General features: G+C 34.8%; 1 protein-coding gene across 2 annotated transcripts in view; it reads right to left on the minus strand.

Annotated features, from left to right (window-relative positions):
* ANGPT1 (angiopoietin 1) overlaps window positions 1–19393 on the minus strand; it is a 255227-nt gene that overhangs the window by 216502 nt on the left and 19332 nt on the right. The gene's annotated exons all lie outside the window — the stretch shown is intronic.

Here is a 19393-nt window from a genome sequence, read left to right on the forward strand (position 1 = left end):
AAATTAAATTATATAATGCTCTAAAAATATACAACATGAAATAAGTGTTGCAAAGTAATAAATATGTTCATCAGTGACTTATTTCTTAAAATGGATCTATGGACTATTGATTTCTACTTCTTTTCAAAGAAATGTTGAGGTGAAATAGTCTTGAAAGTACTCTTACAATAGGACATGAATTTAACAGCTAATTTTATTTTTATGTATGTTAATAAAATAAACTTTATCTCTTTTCAACTGGATTAAAAAGCTAGACCCAATTATATACTGTCTTCAGGAGACTCACTTCACCTGTAAAGACACACACAGCCTAAAAGTGAAAGGATAGAAAAAGATAGACTATACAAATGGAAACCAAAAATGAGCAGGAATAGCTATTCTTATATCAGATAAAATAGACTTTAAACCAAAAACCATAAAGAGACCAAGAAGGCTACTACATATTGATAAAGGGAAATATCCAGCAAGGAGACATAACAATCATAAATATCTATGTACCCAACAGGAGAATACACAGATGTGTAAAGCGAACACTATTAGACCTAAAGAAAGAGATAGACCCCAATACAATAATAGTAGGGGACCTGAACACTCCTCTCTCAACATTGGGCAAATCTTCTAGGCAACAAATGGACAGAGAAACACAGGATTTAAACTACACCTTAGACCAATTGGAACTGGCAGATATCGACAGAAAATTTCATCCAACAACTACAAAATGCACATACTTCTTATCACCACAGGGAACATTTTCCAGGACAGAGTACACGTTAGGTTACAAATCAAGTCTCAGCAAATTTTAAAAAATTAAAATCATTTCAAGTATCTTTCTCAGACCACAATGGATTAAAATTGAAAATTAATAAAAAGAAAAACTCTAGAAACTGTACAAATACATGGAAAGTATACAACAGGCTCCCAAATGGCATATGAGTCCAAGAAGAAATTAAACAAAAAATCAAAAAATGTCTTGAAACTAACAAAAATGAAGTAACATCATTCTAAAATCAGTAGGATACTGCAAAAGCAGTACTAAGAGGGAATTTATTGCAATTAATGCTTACTTCAAAAGAATAGAAAGATTTAATTTAAACAACCTAACATTACACCTCAAAGAACTAGAAAAACAAGAACAGTCTAATCTTAAAAATAGTAGATGGAGGGAAATAATTAAGATCAGAACAGAACTAAATGAAATAGAGACTCCCAAAATGATACAAAAAATTAATGAAACAAAAACTTTTCTTTTCAAGAACATAAATAAAATAGGCAAAGCTTTAGAAAGGTTAACAACAAAAAAAAGAAGACCCAAATAACAAAAATCAGAAATGAAAAAGAGGCATTACAGCCAATACCAAAGAAATAAAAAGAATCATTAAAGACTGTTATAAACAACTATATGCCAACAAATATGAAAACCTGGAGGAATCTGATAAATTTCTGGACCCATATAAACTACCAAGACTGAACCAAGAAGAAAGAAAAAATCTGAACAGACCAATAACAAGCAGTGAGATTGAAGCAGTAATCAGCAGTCTCCCAGCAAAGAAAAGGCCAGTACTGGATGGCTGTACTGCTGAATTCTATCACACCTTTAAAGAGGAATTAATACCAATTATCTTCAAACTATTCCAAAAAATTGAAACAGAGGCCATTCTCCCAAACTCATTCTGTAAGGCCAGCATCAACCTGATACCAAAACCAGACAAAGATACAACAAAAATTGTAACTATAGCCCAATATCCTTGATGAACATATATATATAAATCCTCAACCAAATATCAGCAATCAGAATACAGCTACATATCAAAAAAATTACAATCAAGTGGGATTCATCCCAGGGATGCAAGGATGGTTCAACAAATGCAAGTCAAGTCTACGGCCATACCACCCTGAACGCGCCTGATCTCGTCTGATCTCGGAAGCTAAGCAGGGTCGGGCCTGGTTAGTACTTGGATGGGAGAATAAATGCAAGTCAAAAATGTGATACATCACATCAACAAAACCATGGACAAAAGCTTTATGATTATTCCAATAGATGCAGAAAAAGCATCTGACAAAATTTATTGTCCCTTCATTATAAAGGCTGTCAGCAAATTAGTTACAGAAGGAAAGTATCTCAATGCAGTAAAAGTCATATATGACAAACTACTGGCCAATATCATCCTGAATGGGGAAAAACTGAAAGCTTTTCTCTTAAGAACAGGAACAAGACATGATCCTGTATATAGAAAATCCTAAAGACACTACAAAAAACTCTTAGAGTGGATTAACAATTTCGGTTGTTAGGATATGTTGCAGGATAAAAAATCAACACCTAAAACTGTAGCATTTTTATTCTTAGATAACAAATTAGCAGAAAAAGAAATCAAGAAAGCAAACCCATTTATAAGTCACACAAAAAATAAAACACCTAGGAATGAATTTAACCAAGGGGGTGAAAGAGCTCTAGAATGAGAACAACAGCACACTACTGAAAGAAATTAAGGAGGATGTAAAAAGGTGGAAAGACATTCCATGCTCTTGGATTGGAAGAATTAATATTGTGAAAATATCCATAGTACCCAAAGTGATCTACAGATTCAGTGCAATCCCCATCAAAATACCAATGACATTCTTCACTGAAAGAGAAAAAAAATAATCCTAACATTCATATGGAACAACAAAAAACCATGAATAGCCAAAGCAATCCTGAGCAAAAATAAATAAATAAATAAATAAAAATAAAGCCACAGGCATAACACTACCCAAAGTCAAATTGTACTGGAAAGCTATTGTAACAAAACAGCATGGAACTGGCATAAAAAGAGACAGTTGGACCAATGGAACAGAAGACAGAACCCAGAAATCAGTCCACACACTCACATCCAACTAATCTTTGACAAAGGCAACAAGAACATATACTGGGGGAAAGACTGCCTCTTCAATAAATGGTGCTGGGAAAATTGTATTTCCATATGCAGAATGAAACTAGACCTGTATCTCTCACCATATACCAAAATCAACTCAAAATGGTTTAAAGAGTTAAGTATAAGACGGAAAACCATAAAATTGCTAAAAGAAAACATAGGAGAAACACTTTAGGAATTAGGACTGGGCAAAGACTTTATGAATTACAGCCCCAAAACACAAGCAACTAATGAAAAAATAGACAAATGGGATTATATCAAACTAAAAAGCTTCTGCACAGCAAAGGAAACAATCAACAGAGCAGAAAGACAACCTATGGAATGGTAGAAATTATTTGCAAACTATTTATTTGACAAGAGATTAATGTCTAGAATATACAAGGAACTCAAACAACCTCACAGTAAAAAAAAACAAATAATCCAATTTAAAAATGGGCAAAAAAGTTGAATAGACATTTCACAAAGGAAGATATATAAATGGCCAACAAATACATGAAAAAATGCTTATCACTAATCATCAGGGAAATGCAGATCAAAACCACACTGAGATATCATCTCATCCCAGTTAGACTGGCCATTATTATAAAGACCAAGAATAATGAATGCTGGCGAGGATGTGGAGAAGGGGAACTCTTCTACACTGTTGGTGAGACTGTATATTAGTGCAGTCATTAATGGAAAACAGTATGGAGGTTCCTCAAACAACTACAGATAGAACTACCCTATGATCCAGCAATCCCACTTCTGGGTATATACCCAAAGGAATGGAAATAATTTTTTTGAAGGGATACCTGCATACCCATGTTCATAGCAGCTTTATTTTCAATAGCTTAGATATGGAACTAACCTAAATGTTCATTGGTGGATGACTGAATAAGGAAAATGTGTGGTATATATACACTATGGAATACTACTCAGCCATAAAAATGAATGAAATCCTGCCATTTGCAGCAACATGGATAAGCCTGGAGAAAATTATGTTAAGTAAAATAAGCCAGACAGAAGGAGAAATATCACATGTCCTCTCTCATGAGTGGGTGCTAAGAAAGAAGGAAGGAAGGAAGGAAAGAAAGAAAGGAAGGAAGAAACAAAAAGAAAGAAAGGACTACAATAATATGTTGAATTTTCAGGAGAGAACAAATCTACGGTTACTAGATGTGGAGGGGGAGAAGAAGAGAGGGATTAGAGAGAGACTGGGTAAGGAGCATAAAATCTAATTATGATTTGTAATAATGAATATGCTAATAATATTGATTTTATCATCAAATGTTATACACAGGTGATGGTAGTTAATGCTTACTCCCAAAATACGTATAATCATTTATGCTCCGATAAAAAAAGGAAATAAGAAATAAATACATACATACAAACATACATAAATCTACTCCAGTGATAAAGTGGTCTGCAAAATACATTTGTATGTTCTTATTGAGAAGGCAAAGAGCATACAATAGGGGAACTGTCTAAGAGGTGTAAATGTCCAGAGTGTACTTCCCCAAAACATTGCCTGTGCTTGTAAAATGAAGTGGTTTGGAAATAGGTTCCACTCTTTTCTATTGACCTTTGGCTCCTATATGTCTTCCTCTCTGGCCACCTTCTCAAAATATTCTCTCAGAAGTTTTACTAAACCTAAAAGTAGCTCCCAGATGTCTTACTACCTTACTCTGTAGCCTATCTCCCCTTGCTGAAATTGTATGATTAGGAAAGAGAATGGGAAGGGTTTACCAACAAGATCTTTTTTGGTTCAAAATAAGTTCATTGCATAGCAGGTTATTTTTATTTTTTATTTTTTGTCTCCATGTGAATAGCTCAAAAATGTAGATAACTGTTTTCTTAACTTTACTAATAAATAACAGTTGGAAATTATAGCAACTTCTTTGGTTTAAAGTTTAAAGTTAGATGTCAGTATTTAGTTTTAGATTGAGCTGTCTCTCATATAAAAACTCAAATTCTGCATATCTATTCATTTGCTGAATGTCTTAATTGAATTCGCTGCTTACATTTCCAGCAGGTATCTCCTGTTTTCCCACATCTTATGATTCATAACTATAACTGAATTCTCTGGCAATGTGGTGGGAAAGTGGCTCAACCCTGGCCTTCCATCCTAGGAAGGAAAGTGAAGTAAAAGCAAGATCCTTTGCATCATATTCCGTAGTGAACCAACTTATGCTTTGAATTGGACCCAATGTTTCAAAAGGAGAGTTTATTAATAAGAAAGTACTTATGGTAATTCCTGCCCTCCCCTCATGACTCACTGTGACTAACATTTGTGATTTTGTTGTCGTTAAATAATTCCTATCTGTGGCAAATCTCACAATAAAATTATTTCCAACAGGAGAGGCAGTGGTGCCTGACTCAACTCACAATCAAGGCTTTCATCTTCAAGAGAGAATCTTCCTGGAAAACCTCCCTCCTCAGCAGTCTCTTTCGTCAATCTTTTAAAGCATGGTAATAGCCTTAGAAAGACCCAAAATACTTGACTTTTGGATTATAATGAAGCCATAAAAATCATGTTTTAATAAGGACAAGAAGTCATAAAATTGATCTTCATTGCTTTTCTGCCTACCATGAGGAATGCACCTGGAAAGCTGGCATAAGCATCGGGACATTAGTTGACAGGAGAGTGACATCATTGTATTAGTAATGGGGTTCACTGTGCCTTTCCTTCACATGAGCAAAAGTAAAAAAAAAAAAAAAAAAATCTAATTACAGATTCAGAAATGTTCTTTGTGCTGTTGTAATTAAGTCTACCAAACATGATTTGGTCATCATTAAAACAGAAAGCTGGTAGCCGTTGAAGTCACAAATAGTTTTCTGTGAACTTGGATGTCTTGAGCAAAGCTGAGATGTTTGCATAATCTTTTCTGTAGCAACAACATTCCATGTGCATATTTCTCTTTAAAAAGAAACTCCATGCTCAGTGGTATTCTGGGTTCAAGGCCTGAATAAAAAGCATTTCAAGTCAAAAGTCTTGTTCTAAAAATTGAGATGTAGAGAAGGTCATAAGCCTTTTGACTTCTTTTTTAAATCATTTATGGATGGCTAAAAGTCACATTGATTCAAAGTACAAATTTACTTAAATCTCTAAACTTGAACTTTTAGCTAGTTATCTAGCCCAATTTTTTTTCCAAAATATTCTCCAATCTTTGAGGTTTCTACACACAAGATAAATCACTACACATAAAACTGAGCAAAAGAGAAGGTGAAATGTACAATAAAACCTGCCTGTATAATTTTTCTCAAGGCTGAAAATAAAAATGTTAAATTTGGCCTACCACTTTAGTGGCATTTTTCCAAAATACAAGTTTCAAAGTGTATATTACAAAACTTTTTTTTAAAAAAAGTTGAAATAGATTCAAACATAAAAAATAAGATGTAAATCTCTGAATTATACTTGTTTTGAACATCATACTTTCCCAGGAGTTTTATCAATACAGTATCTAATGAAGCAATATTGTAATGAAAGTTGCCTTTCTTTCTGCTTTGAGTCAATGGGAGATGTGCCCAAAATTGCAATTCTTCCTCAACACGGTAGAGTTGTATCATATGCTCTTTTAATGTTATGAATTCATCTATGTGGTTAGTATTATAACTCTACTAGTATAAGGAATAATAAAAATTCTATACAATAATATTTATCACACATGTGCTTTATAACAAACTATGCATTCATTAAATTATTACACATCAATATATGCATATCACTACATAGAAGTGTATACGGATATCTAAAACTCCTGCGTAAGATGCTCCCAATAATCTAATGTAGAAATGGAAGAAGGAAATAATTAACACATGCTTATATCTTATCCTTATTTGGAAATAATAATAATAACCTTAATATTAATTATGTTGTAATAGTAATAGCCAACAAAGTTATGGTAAGGGATGAGGTAGCAACCAACTAACAAAGCGGTTATTATTATTTTTTATTTTTCAAAGATGACCGGAAAGGAGATCTTAACCCTTGGCTTGGTGCTGTCAGCACCATGCTCAGCCAGTGAACAAACGGGCCATCCCTATATAGGATCCGAACCCAGGGCCTTGGTGTCATCAGGACCGCACTCTCCCGAGTGAGCCACAGGCTGGACCCTACAAAGCTGTCATTTTTAAAAGGAACTAAACCTCACTGGAATAAATTGTAATGGGGCTATCAGTTATCTCAAGTCTCCACATGAGACTTCTTTGTGGTTGCTGAGGTGAAAATTGATACTGATTACACAAATTAGTGCCATTAAACAGAAATTTAAAATAATAAATAAAGCTTTGCCAATCTCAACCTTTCTTTTCTGAGAGGTAAGTTATTAAGTACAACTGCCGGCTCTACAACTAAACCCGAAATCAAGCAGCTGAGTTTTTTATATCTTAGCATCTTAGCCAAGTGAAACTATTAATATGTGGATAAGGCTCTTTACTAGAAACAAGTAATCTAATTTACTGTCTGAAGTTTAAACCATTCACTATGCTTCTCAAGAAGTTTCTGAATTGGGAAATCACACATGCATACATCCCCACACACATGCACACAGACAGACACACCAAAAGGGAAAAAATACTTAAGAGGGAAGTTTCTTTGGACACTGACTCTGTAGATGGAAATGAATTAGTAAGTTAATCTGTCTTAGCTCCTCTTTCTATAAAATTATATTTTTTGCAGAAAATTATGTTCATACTGAGTGTGAAATCAAAAATGAAATAAAAGAGCATCTGATTTCTATTCTGTCCAATAATTATTTTCAAGTTTCTGAAACTAATGGCCAAGTTGGAATTACAACAGTTCTTGTCTGTGTGTAGCTAAAATTCTATTACATACTGATAAATTAATTACAATTGTCTGCTAACTGGACTTTTGGACTTAACTGGGTATTTTATGATCATATTGTAACATGCAGGATGTACACAAGAATAAACAATAAGTTTATTTATCTTTGAGATTCCAGTAACTGCTGTTTTTAAAATCTCTGTTGGAAAATCTGACTCGTGAATTTATCTTGTGACAGTAATAAACTTAAGCTCGTCAAAAGTTTTTAGGATTGTCCATGTCAAAAAAAGTCTGAATTCTTTGACCTACTTATAGGCTAGAAATGATTGTAATCAAAAAGTAGAAGTATTGTGAAGTATAATATATTTTCTAAACTAAAACAAAGAAAAACATATTTTAAATATTTTGCATAAGGCTTAACAACAGTATCTAGTAGATAATCTCTATTCTGGTGAGTAGGAATGACTAATTGAATCTGAGTGAGAAAGTATTAAAAGAAAATTCCAGATGCACAGAATGTTATATTATGGTTGAGACAGCGATATATTCCATACTATAAATCTAAAGAAAGAAGGTGAATTCTTTTTATAAAATACTGTATACAATACTATATCAGTTTCTCTGCCCTCCCATTTAAAAAATATTGAACACACTGAATATGGGACCAGGAGGTCCAATATTAATTGAGCCAATCCTTTGTATTAGGTATCGTGCCAACTGCTTTGCATGTATTATCTCTTTTAATTTTCCCAATAACCCTATCAAACAAATTCTATTATCCTCCCTTCACATATATGATAAAACTAAGGCCCCAACAGGCTAAGTAACTAGCAGAAAATCACATAGTAAGTGTCTGAGCCCAAATTCAAAACCCAGAGTAGTAAAACTTCAAAGCCAGTGTTTAGAACGCCAACTTAAAACAACGAGCTCTGTTTAGGAAGTTCCTATTTTTTAAAATGCTTAGTCTATTCTAAGGGCTCCAGACGTATATCATGAATATCATCTATGCTTCTGCATCCTGGTGGTCTCTCTCTCTCTCTCTCTCTCTCTCTTTCTCTTTCTCTCTCTTTCTCTCTCTCTCTCTCCCCCTCCTCCTCTCCCTCCCTCCTGCATCTCTTCTTTCTTGCTCCCTTTTTTAATCTTTCATGGAGTAAGTTTTGTCTTCATTTTATACTTAAGGAGCAAACTTGTCCAAGTGCTCAGCAACTACATGAGATATAGTATATAATACTTTAACAAATTAAAAAATTTTCAACCAATAAAATAAAATGAGAGGCATATTATAATTCAACCCACAGTATGTGGGAACTGAGAATGAATAAGAAAACTCACTGTGACCTACTACCAATGTTTACAACAGTTTTAATTTTCATACATCAAAGACGATCATATTCACTTTATATTAACCAACACAAGTTTTAGACTACTTGGTTGTATGGTCAAACCAGTTTGCATAAAATAAGTTATGTTTTGTATATAGTCTTAGATCTTTTAAAATACACTTGATTGCCTTTCCAGAATGTCATTTTAGTAGGGGACAAAAGGGCAGGCTCCAAAGACACATCAAATAAATAGTACAGGGAATTGAATGAAAATGTAAATTTACTCTAAAACTCATTTTCAATTTTCTGCCCTTTGCTTTAGAAATAAATGAAAGGAGAACAAAGGGCTTGTTAGTGACTAAGTGCTAAAAACTTGTCATAAATTTCATGGACTCCAAGTGATTTTCAGCACATTTGACATGCCCTATGAAATATGCCGAAGGCATCATCATAATTTCACTACTTATTTGAAGACATTCATGTCTCTGTGCTATGCTTCCACTCCACACACAAGGACATATCTGAGCCTTTCACAGTATGAATGTGGTGAAACACTCCAGGGATCCTCAAAGTAGACTTCTTCAATAATTCCCAGATGTGGAAATATGTAAATTGCTTATTCTTGTTCTTTATTTACAAGCATGTTCTGTAGCATGTAGACATTCCCAGTTCCCCATTTTTTTTGGAGGGGGGAGCAGTTTCAAGAGTGGGGATCAGGTAGGGTGGGATCAAGGGTGGGAAAGTTTAAGCAGGAGCTGTATATATAGATCATGTCTTTGGATGCTTAAAAAAAGGGCTACTGGCTGTCTATTTGGGTGTTGTAAGTAAAACTAAAAATCAAATAGCTCTGTTTACAATAGCCAAGTCATGGAGCCAAGATGGATGATTGGATAAGGAAACTGTCATATATATGCACCATAGAATACTACTCTGCCATAAAAAAGAATGAAATACTCCCATTTGCAACAACATGGATGAGCCTGCAGAAAGTTATGTTGAGTGAAATAAGCAAAGCACAGAGTGATAAACACCTCATGTACTCATCCATAAGTGGGAACTAAGAGAGAAAGAAGGAAGGAGAAAAAGTCCACAGCACTGCATCAGATTTGCAGAGGGAGAGGACATTCCTTGGGCTACCTAGTGGAGGTGGGGGAGGGGGAGAGAGATCAGGGGTCATTGGGTGGGGGACACGAGGTTCAAATGCAATTTGTGGTCATGAGTATACAGCCAGTATGAATCTGACTCCCACATCATGGGCATGAGGGGTGACAATCAGCTTTGTATCTCATGAATATTCATAACCAATTAAAATAAATAAATAAATAAAAGTCTCTCACAAAATAGATTAAACCAGCGAATTATAACTCAAACATTTGTGCATGCATGGATAAGCACTTCTTTGCTGTTGGACAAATAAACAACTCCAGATCTTGGTGTAACTCTGCCACTGCTTTTACCTCAGGTCAGCTTAAATCCTTGCTAGAAAATGAAAGGCTTTCTAAAGAAATATTTCTGTGACACACATATGCACTGCTATACAGAGAACACTATGTGCTAGTCAATTTGCTGTATGATTAATGCACATGGGGGGTAGGAAAGAAAACCAGCATTCAGTTCAATTACAGGCAATTTTTAAGATCAAGCAAGGGAATTCCAGTTATCTCTCATTTAGTTATAATTTTCAGTTAAATCCTAATGGACATAACTGTTCACAAGAAGGCATTGCCTGGATAGAGTCCAATGTAGAAAATTTGTATTAATGCTCTTTAACGGGATTAAGCAATTTACTTTTGGCCTTTTGTCAGATTTTTTGGGTAATCAAAAGTCATGAAGATTCTTTGCTAAGTACACATATTGCCTCTGGTTGCCTGAGTCTCCAAGGGCATTTGTACCTCACAGGCACATTGCAGTGTGCCTAGGATACACAAAGCCAAAGGAAAAACATAAAACACAGTTATAAAGAGTTAATATTATTTAAAATGTATAAATAAAAAGCATTATTTTATATTTAAATTTTATCATTTTTCATATTTACCACTATTTTATTTATATTTATAATTTTAAGCTGGGCTAGATCATTTCAGGCTATACCTATAGGCTCTTGGGATTTCATTTTCTTTCTCTATTCAAGAGCAATTCAGTGGGAAAGTTTGAGGAAGTGATGATTAATTACACTAGAACCAACATAAATTAAATTTTAATGAAAGCTTCCTCCCATACTTAAAAACCCTAAGCAGCAGGCAACTTGTCAGTATTCACAATAATTACTTAAACAAAGCAATTCAGTGTTTCTTCATCTCCAAGTTATTACTACCAATCAGTGTGAGATTCAGTTCTATCATATTTTAACTTTTCCAAGTCAGGATACATCTTACAATCAAAATGATATGAAATGATGGTGTCATAATTTAATTGGCTGTATTCTTATTTTTTCACCTAAAATAATAATGTGTCTTAGAGTCAATCATTGCACAGCTTCATTATATAATGGACTTAATGTTACCAAGCCTATCCTTTAAAACCCAGTCACTTTCATATTCAAATGGGATACATGCTGTGACCAAAGTATACCATAAGCAGAGAACATATTCTGGCTGCTTATTATAATTTGCTTGTTGATGATTCTATTTCCAGAAATAAATAAATGAATAAATATACAAATAAATGTATATTGTTAGTATACGAGGCTCTCTCTACACACACAAATATACAAAATGTGTTAGATACCATTCTGTTTTCAAAACAAGCCAGTAAATATATCATTTATCATCATTTTTTATTGAAGAATATAGCAAACAAGTGTAGAAAATACCAGTTTAAAAAACAAGCATCTAATTAAGAATACTTACATGGTCAGAGTTTTATTCATTAACTGTACTGCTTTGCCTCAGACTATAAACTTTCAGGAGGACAGATGGTGCAGACTATGCCTAGTTCCATTTTCCTGGGGGTTAAGTAAACTATCGGCACTTTACTGTTTAATTGAAGAATAAGTACATGCTTTTAGATGGTAATGACAATGACACTGACATTGGCAATGACAATGTGAAGACAGAGAGAGAAAACAGACACAATAGCTGAAGGCCAAGCCTGAAATTGTTTCTATTAGGACCTCTCACTACCATCTCTTAAGCAGCACAGATTGGTTCTAGGCAGCATAAACATAACTTAAGCCTCCCAACATGAGACAGCAAACATGCACTAGATAATTTGGCTCAGCCAGACAAAAAATAATGGGGTCATAGTGTTAGTGTAAAAACTATAGATTCAAAGATGGAGTCTTTAGAACAGACATGCACAGGGACATTAAAAATGGGGGTGTTGAATTAGTAAAATCTTTACAGATGGGTGGCTGGCACACATGCTCCAGCACACAGGTGATCATCAGGCTTCCTCTGCTGGAGTGCCACAGATAAATGAATAAAATGCAACACAGGCTTGGAGGGTCATTTAATAGTAAAGGGCTTATGAATCACAAATCAAGATGCACAAAAACAATTTCTTGCTGCTGTTCAACTACACATTTAGTACAACCCCCACTACATGGTAAAAACTTTTAAAGGAGCTTTTATTTTTTACACTCTGCAAACTAATGGCAAGCAGAAACCCACCAATTAACTAATCAATCAATCCCCCCCAAAAAAACACACAAAACTTTAATACAGAGAGAGGAAATTATAAATTGAGTGCTGAAAGGTTAAACTATGTCTCTCAGTCCTTTATTCTCATAAAAGAAAGTTTCCATTTTTGTTCCTGTGATAGGCAGGCTTCTAAGATACCAACTAATCTTACTGCACCCTAAAATTCACATACTTGTGTAATACCCACCCCTGGAGCATGGGGTGGATTGAGTGACTTGCTCTAATCAACAAACTATGGGAAAGTTGACGGGATGTCACTTCTCTGATAAGGCTGTGAAAGATTGTGACTTCCATCTTTCTAGTAGACTCTGTTGCCTTTTCACCATGAATGCCATGATGAAGTAAGCTGAATGCTGGAGAGGCCCATGTGGCAAAGAAACTGTGGCTCTCAGTTAACTGTTCATGAGGAACTGAATCCAAAGAAGAGAATCTTTCCCCAATCAGATGTTCAGAGGAGACATCAGCCCAGGCCAACACCTTGAGTAGGGTCTCCTGAGAGACTGTGAAACAGAAGACCCATATAAGCTGTGCCCAAATTCCCAAACCACAGAAATTGTCAGAAAATAAGTGTGTACTGTTATAAGCTACTAAATTCTGGATAATTTATTATGTAGCATAGAGTACTAATGCAGTCCCCAAACGTCCTTCTGAGAGCTAGAATGTATTCTATTTCATCTAGGATCAACAAGAATGCTATTAACATCTTTTCAACAATAACACAATGTCTACAAATAAATGGAAGGTGGTGCCTTTGTCATTGTGCCTTTCTGTTTTGTTTTTAATGAAAATCTATGGCTGCAGAGCAATTTCCTAAATCTATTATGAATAAGTCAATATTTAAAACTATGATGAGATATATATGTATACATATAGAAGTATATACACATACATAGCTATGTATATATCAACTCCTATGTACAGTTGCTAACAATTTTAGATACTCATGAATAACCTTTCTAAAAATGAAAGTTCCCTAGAACAAATTTTAGGACTACTTTAAAAACTGCATAAGGATTTTTCTTAGTAATTTTTGTATACATGTAGAATACATAAAGATAAAGAAACTCTAGATTTCAAATTAAATAAAATACCTATTAAGTACACTATACAATTTAGACCATGTAATGATTGATATAAAGTTAGAATAATTGTATTTTTTGAACTGTATAGACAGGCTATGAAGATTCTGGTACATAGCATTCACTCAGGTCTAGATCTGGAATTAACTAGATATGTGAGAGCCAATTTAGTGGTGGGTAAAAACATAAACTCAGAAGTCAGCCAACCTCAGTTTTTTTCCTTGCTTCACCACCTAACAGCTATGAGACATTGGATAATCTTTTTATGCCTCAGTTTCCTCATCTCTAAAATGGTTATAATAAGAATATCCACTTTAGATGAAGATTAGCTGAGATAGTACATGTACAGCATTTGGAACAGTTTCTGGCATATGGTAGGTCAAAAAACTATAAACGTGATCATGTAAATATGACTTGCCTTTATGCATCATGGTTTTTCCTCATACAAAATAAGAGTTTGAATAGGAAAGCTTTTTAAAGTCCTTCTCAATCTTCAAATATTGACTACTTTTGTCTTCTCTCACTAAAAATACTTCAAAGTATAAAAGGTGTATTTATCAATCTATTCATTCATTCAATACATATTTATCAAGTCTCAAGATGTTCTAGGCAGTATAGTAGATGCAGTATAGGGTAGTGGCTAAGAGCCCTGGAATCAGACTCTCTGGATCTTAGGGTTTTATAACTTTGAACAATTTCCTTAACTCCTAATGCCCCAGTCTCCTCTCCTTTGAAATGGAAATGATAATAGTCACAATCCCATAGGTTTATTGTGAGGATTAACTGAGCTAGTCCAGGTAAAGCCTGTAGCCAGAACTTGGAACATAGTAAGTACCTAATAAACACGACTATTGTCAGGAAAAGAGTCAGACAGGAAGACAAACACAGGGGGGTAAGTGGGATGCTGGGGAGCAGGCAGGACATGGAGCTAGAGCCACAAAACCAAGAGGAAGCTAAACAGCATGGAGAGCTCAAGAAAGCTTCCCAGAAGAGCCAATATTTGGTCTCATATTAAAGAATTAAGAGAAGCAGCTGAAGAAGGTAGTTACAGTATAGTTAAATATTTCAGTGTGAAATATTAGAGAAGTACAACAGAATTTCATCAAATGACAAGCAAGTAAACAAAGGTCTACTCTACTCAATACGTACTGAATACTAAGTCTAAGTTCATACTCTTTGTCCTTTAAGCATAAATCTTAATTTCCAAATAAATGCAATATAGTACTAAACAGCATCCCTCAGGATTTCCAGCAGCAGCCATATGCTAGGAAGTATATCCAGATAACCATATTATTTTCCTTGGAGACCTTATTCTAAACACAATGATAATTGGTAGCATGTCAAATGCAATTTTGGGCAAGGGAGCATTGTGGTACTCTTGCCACCAAACCACTCACCTCGCTGTTCCCACAGAGTAACTGTCTTCAAATAGTGAGGAAGCTGCCAAGTGGACATTAATTTAACTTGTATATTGCTAGGAGGTACAAGTGCCAGGAAGGACTTCTATCTTTAATGCTTACAACTCCTAACCTCTCTGGGAGCCTTTTCATAGTCCCTCCTGACAGTGCCAAGTTACTTTTATTCCAAAAGTTTCAAGGCATTTGTGTAGAAGAAAGGCTTGTTTCTCCCAGAGGGAAATGAATGGAAGCTGCAACTTGACACAGAAAAGAAATTTCTAGTATTGTAACTACAATAGAGTGAAGTTGTTTTCCCCACCTAGTAGTGAGTTCTCCTTTGCTACATGTGATCAAGCCGAGGTGAACTGCTGGTAATAGAATCTACAGAAATAAAGTATTCCTATGCTGGTTGGGAGATGGCGTTAGGTAACTTTCAGATTCCCTTCCGACATTAGAGTCCATAATTCTAATTCTGAGAAATGGGGTGCTTTCATTGCCTTGGTATTATACACTATTTAGGTCAAATCAAAATAAATCAGACAATAAATAATAAAAATTGAAATTAAACAAAATTTTAAGAAGTAATTCAAACCAGTTGTTAGTCTGAACTGACAGGCTTCTTCAATCAAAATAGTTATTTCAATTATCCCGTGTAGTCAAATCTTTCAATTTACTTCTGTGATTGGTTACATTTCACTTGGATTTATTTTTTAAAGCTATTTTATGAATAGCATCTACAAATCATATTAGTAGCAAGATTAATATTAGGGCCTTTAACCACATGTTATAGAATATGGTCTTTAAAATCTTTCACTGCCCAAACTGGACATATGCACAGGGCTGCTGCCGCTGCTGAATGGGTTGAGCCTCCAACAAGTTATTTCTGAAAACATAATAATGCCAAAATGAAAAATTTTCAGCCAAAATATGGCAATGGAAAATAAGAGTCCTTTACCAGTTCTTGAATGTGCACCCTCTCTGAAATGTAATCTTCTCAAATATCACATGAGGCCTGTGGTAAGTGGAGTGAATCCTTCCAGTTGAGATCAAATTGCAAGGTATTCCCAAGAGAGAATTACCTACTCGATTGGCACATTTGAGTTATGTGTATACAGCCAGTCCCTCCGTCCCCCCAGTTCATGTCAACTGTTTGAGAATCAAAATTCAAATGATAAAAAAGAGAGTAGTAACTATGGGTAATGTGCACAAAGCAACAATAGTAAAATTGGGTGAACCTAGAGCAAGTATTTGTTGCTTAGTGGGGCAGAGCCCCAACTCTAGGTCTTCCTTTGTATAAACTCACAGATGCACACAAGGCACAGCCATGAAAACTGAACTCATTCACTTCTTTTTTTTCTTCTCTTTTTTTGTAAATGTTTTAAGTGCCTACAGTGTGTCATGTGTGCTATAGGCAGGCACGAAAAACTTCCAAGTACCAGTCCCTGATATCTAGGGCTCATATTTAAGGGAAATGTGGACTGATTATTGTAAACGTGTCTTTTCAGTAGCCGAACAGTTTATATCTTGACCACGTCCAGTCCTTTATTTTGTATTCTTATTGTCCTATATATCTCTTCTTTGCTGTGTTAACTTAAAATTTTTTGTGTGAACACTTGATTAATATCCAATTCCTCACTGGACTGTGTGCCCAGAGAGGAATGAGAGTAAAGAAAATGTTTATTTTCGCTTACTTTTGTTGCAGTGTTTGAACACAATGCTTGGCACACATGGTACCAGTCAAAACATATCTAGTGATTGAACAGATTGGTAAATGCAACCTTGGAGAGCAATTTTTTATTAACCGTGGGCTTTATAAACCATTTGCACAAGCTCTAGGACAGACTTTATTATACACAAAGAATGTCGTTGTGGAAAAGTTGAAGGCAAAACCATTCTTACACTGTTGGAGAACAGTACCATTAATTATGTCATCTAAGAGGGGCAATAAACACAGCACACAAATCAGCCTTAAATTGGCCAATCTAGAATGTTTTTCCATCCCTAATTCATACAATTTTATCACTGCAATCTACTTTTTTTTGAAAGCTAAGCCAGATTTCTGGCTTTTCAAATTGTACTTCATAAACTCCTAGCTAATACACAACAGGTTTGTCACGAATTTACCAAGCAATAAGATTTGACATCAGGCAATATGGACAGCACCACCATACCACATCTTAAAAATGCCTTTTCGCGAGGCATACAAAAGGATAACGTGATGCAGATTTTGCTGGCTTCCTTGAGTGTTGCCTTTAACCACTTTCTGTAGGCTAAAATGAGCAGAGAATATTCTACAATTGATCTGTGTACAGTCTGTTTAATGCTCATTACGGCTGTTACAGAATAGAGGCATTGAAATCATATCCATATTCACAAAACAAAATACTTTTCAGATCTGATGTAATGTAAAAAAAATGTTTGGGAATATTTTATTTTACAGTAAATATTTCAATAAAATGATGATACAGTTCTGATTTCTTATTCTGGTACAACTTGTAGCCCTTTTAATGACAGACAAAGGAAATTAATATATCTTTTAAAGGAAAAATGTACCCTAAGTTTTTTTACCCCATGTATAAGACTGTACCCTCAAGGGCTTGGAAGAAAGACATTTACAGAGGTTGTAGTGCTATGTTAAGCTTGTGCTATTAGCAAATTTACTATTTTTTTTCATTTGCATTATTGCAGGAAGGTAATAAAATATATCAGGTTGCATTTAGTGCATCCTCAGTGACCTGAAAAATTTATTTTTACCTGCTCACAAAGGTCCTTGTTTTTCAAAAGTATAAATTTTTCTGCATAGAACTATCATGTCACCCATAAACATCAGGAAGTGTCACAGATTTTTATGCCAGGTAGGAAGTCTTACCTTTTTCTTATTTCAGGAAGATTCTGAAGGATTTTTCAGATCTGGCAAACTAGAATCTACTTTTTGCAGGTCTTTTCCTTCTCAAAAAACTCACTGAAAGGAGCAAGCACTGCCCAGTCAAGCTGTTCTCACATTCTCATTGAAAGAAGATTTATTTGCATTACAACAGAATTGGTTGACATATCTTCCCAATGTCTATAGAAGTCCACTCTATAACACAAGCAGGACTGTCTATTGAATTGAGGGCAGTAAACATTTGTGTGTTTATTTACTTATTTGTTTTATTAACTAAAGTCCATATGTCTCAGATTTCCTTAGTTTTACCTAATGTTCTTTTCTGGTCCAGATCCCATCCAGGATACCACATTATATTTACTTAGCATGTGTCCTTAGGATCCTCTTGCTTTTTTTGATGACTTTAACATTTTTGAGGAGTACTTGTCAGATATTTTAGAGAACGTCCCTAACAAGATTTTTCTGATGTTTTTGTCATGATTAGACTAGGGCTATATGGGCTTTCAGAAAAAGACCAGAGAAGAAAAGTTCTGTTCTATGTTGCTGTTCTAACATTGATAAACGGACATACCATCAACATGAGTTATTATTGTTGATAGTGACTTTGACATCTGGCTTAAGGTAGTGTTTGTCAAGTTTCTCCAGTGTAAAGTGTTCTTTTACCCTTTTTTATTACAGTACTCTTTAGAAGGATTGATTATGCTCAGTCCATACTTAAGAGGTGGGGTAGAGCAGCTATATGAACTATCATAAATTCTTCTGCATAGGAGATTTGCTCACTGGGATTTGAACAAGAGAATATTAAATCAATCTTCATCTGATTACCAACAAACCATATAGCCCAAGGAAAGGCACTGAGGTTTGTTGGGTACAGTTTGTAAAGAAAATGTTTAGGGGTAGTTGCAATTTGTTAAACATATGCTATTATGTTTAGTGATTCCTGTCTCACATAAGTACTGTAACACCTTATGAGAAAGGCATAAGGTGTTCTCATCTCATATATGCAGAAATTTGAAGTTCAGAGGGTAAAGCAGGCTGCCCAATTCACTTCTGTACTTTATCACATGTGGAAAGCAAAACTGTATACATGTACATACCACACTCATACACACACATATGTAAGGGCATTATGTATTATGAAATAACACCTTCCCATATAGCAAAGACAGGAAGCATGACAACAATTACGATTTGTCTTCCTGTTAAAAAGCAGAAGACTTGGCTAATTGGAGATTTTTAATTTTTCTCTATTCATTTTCCATCATAAAGAAAGTAAATGGCTTCCCCATCCTCACTACCACTAGCACTGGTCACCACTGGGCTTGAAGTCTCCAGTTCTATGGTCACTTGAGTGAATAAGACTTCATGATATAAAGTCATGAGAATGTCAGAGGAGTGT

Source organism: Cynocephalus volans, chromosome 15 (genome assembly GCF_027409185.1).
Source record: "Cynocephalus volans isolate mCynVol1 chromosome 15, mCynVol1.pri, whole genome shotgun sequence".
NCBI classification, from domain to species: Eukaryota; Metazoa; Chordata; class Mammalia; order Dermoptera; family Cynocephalidae; genus Cynocephalus; species Cynocephalus volans.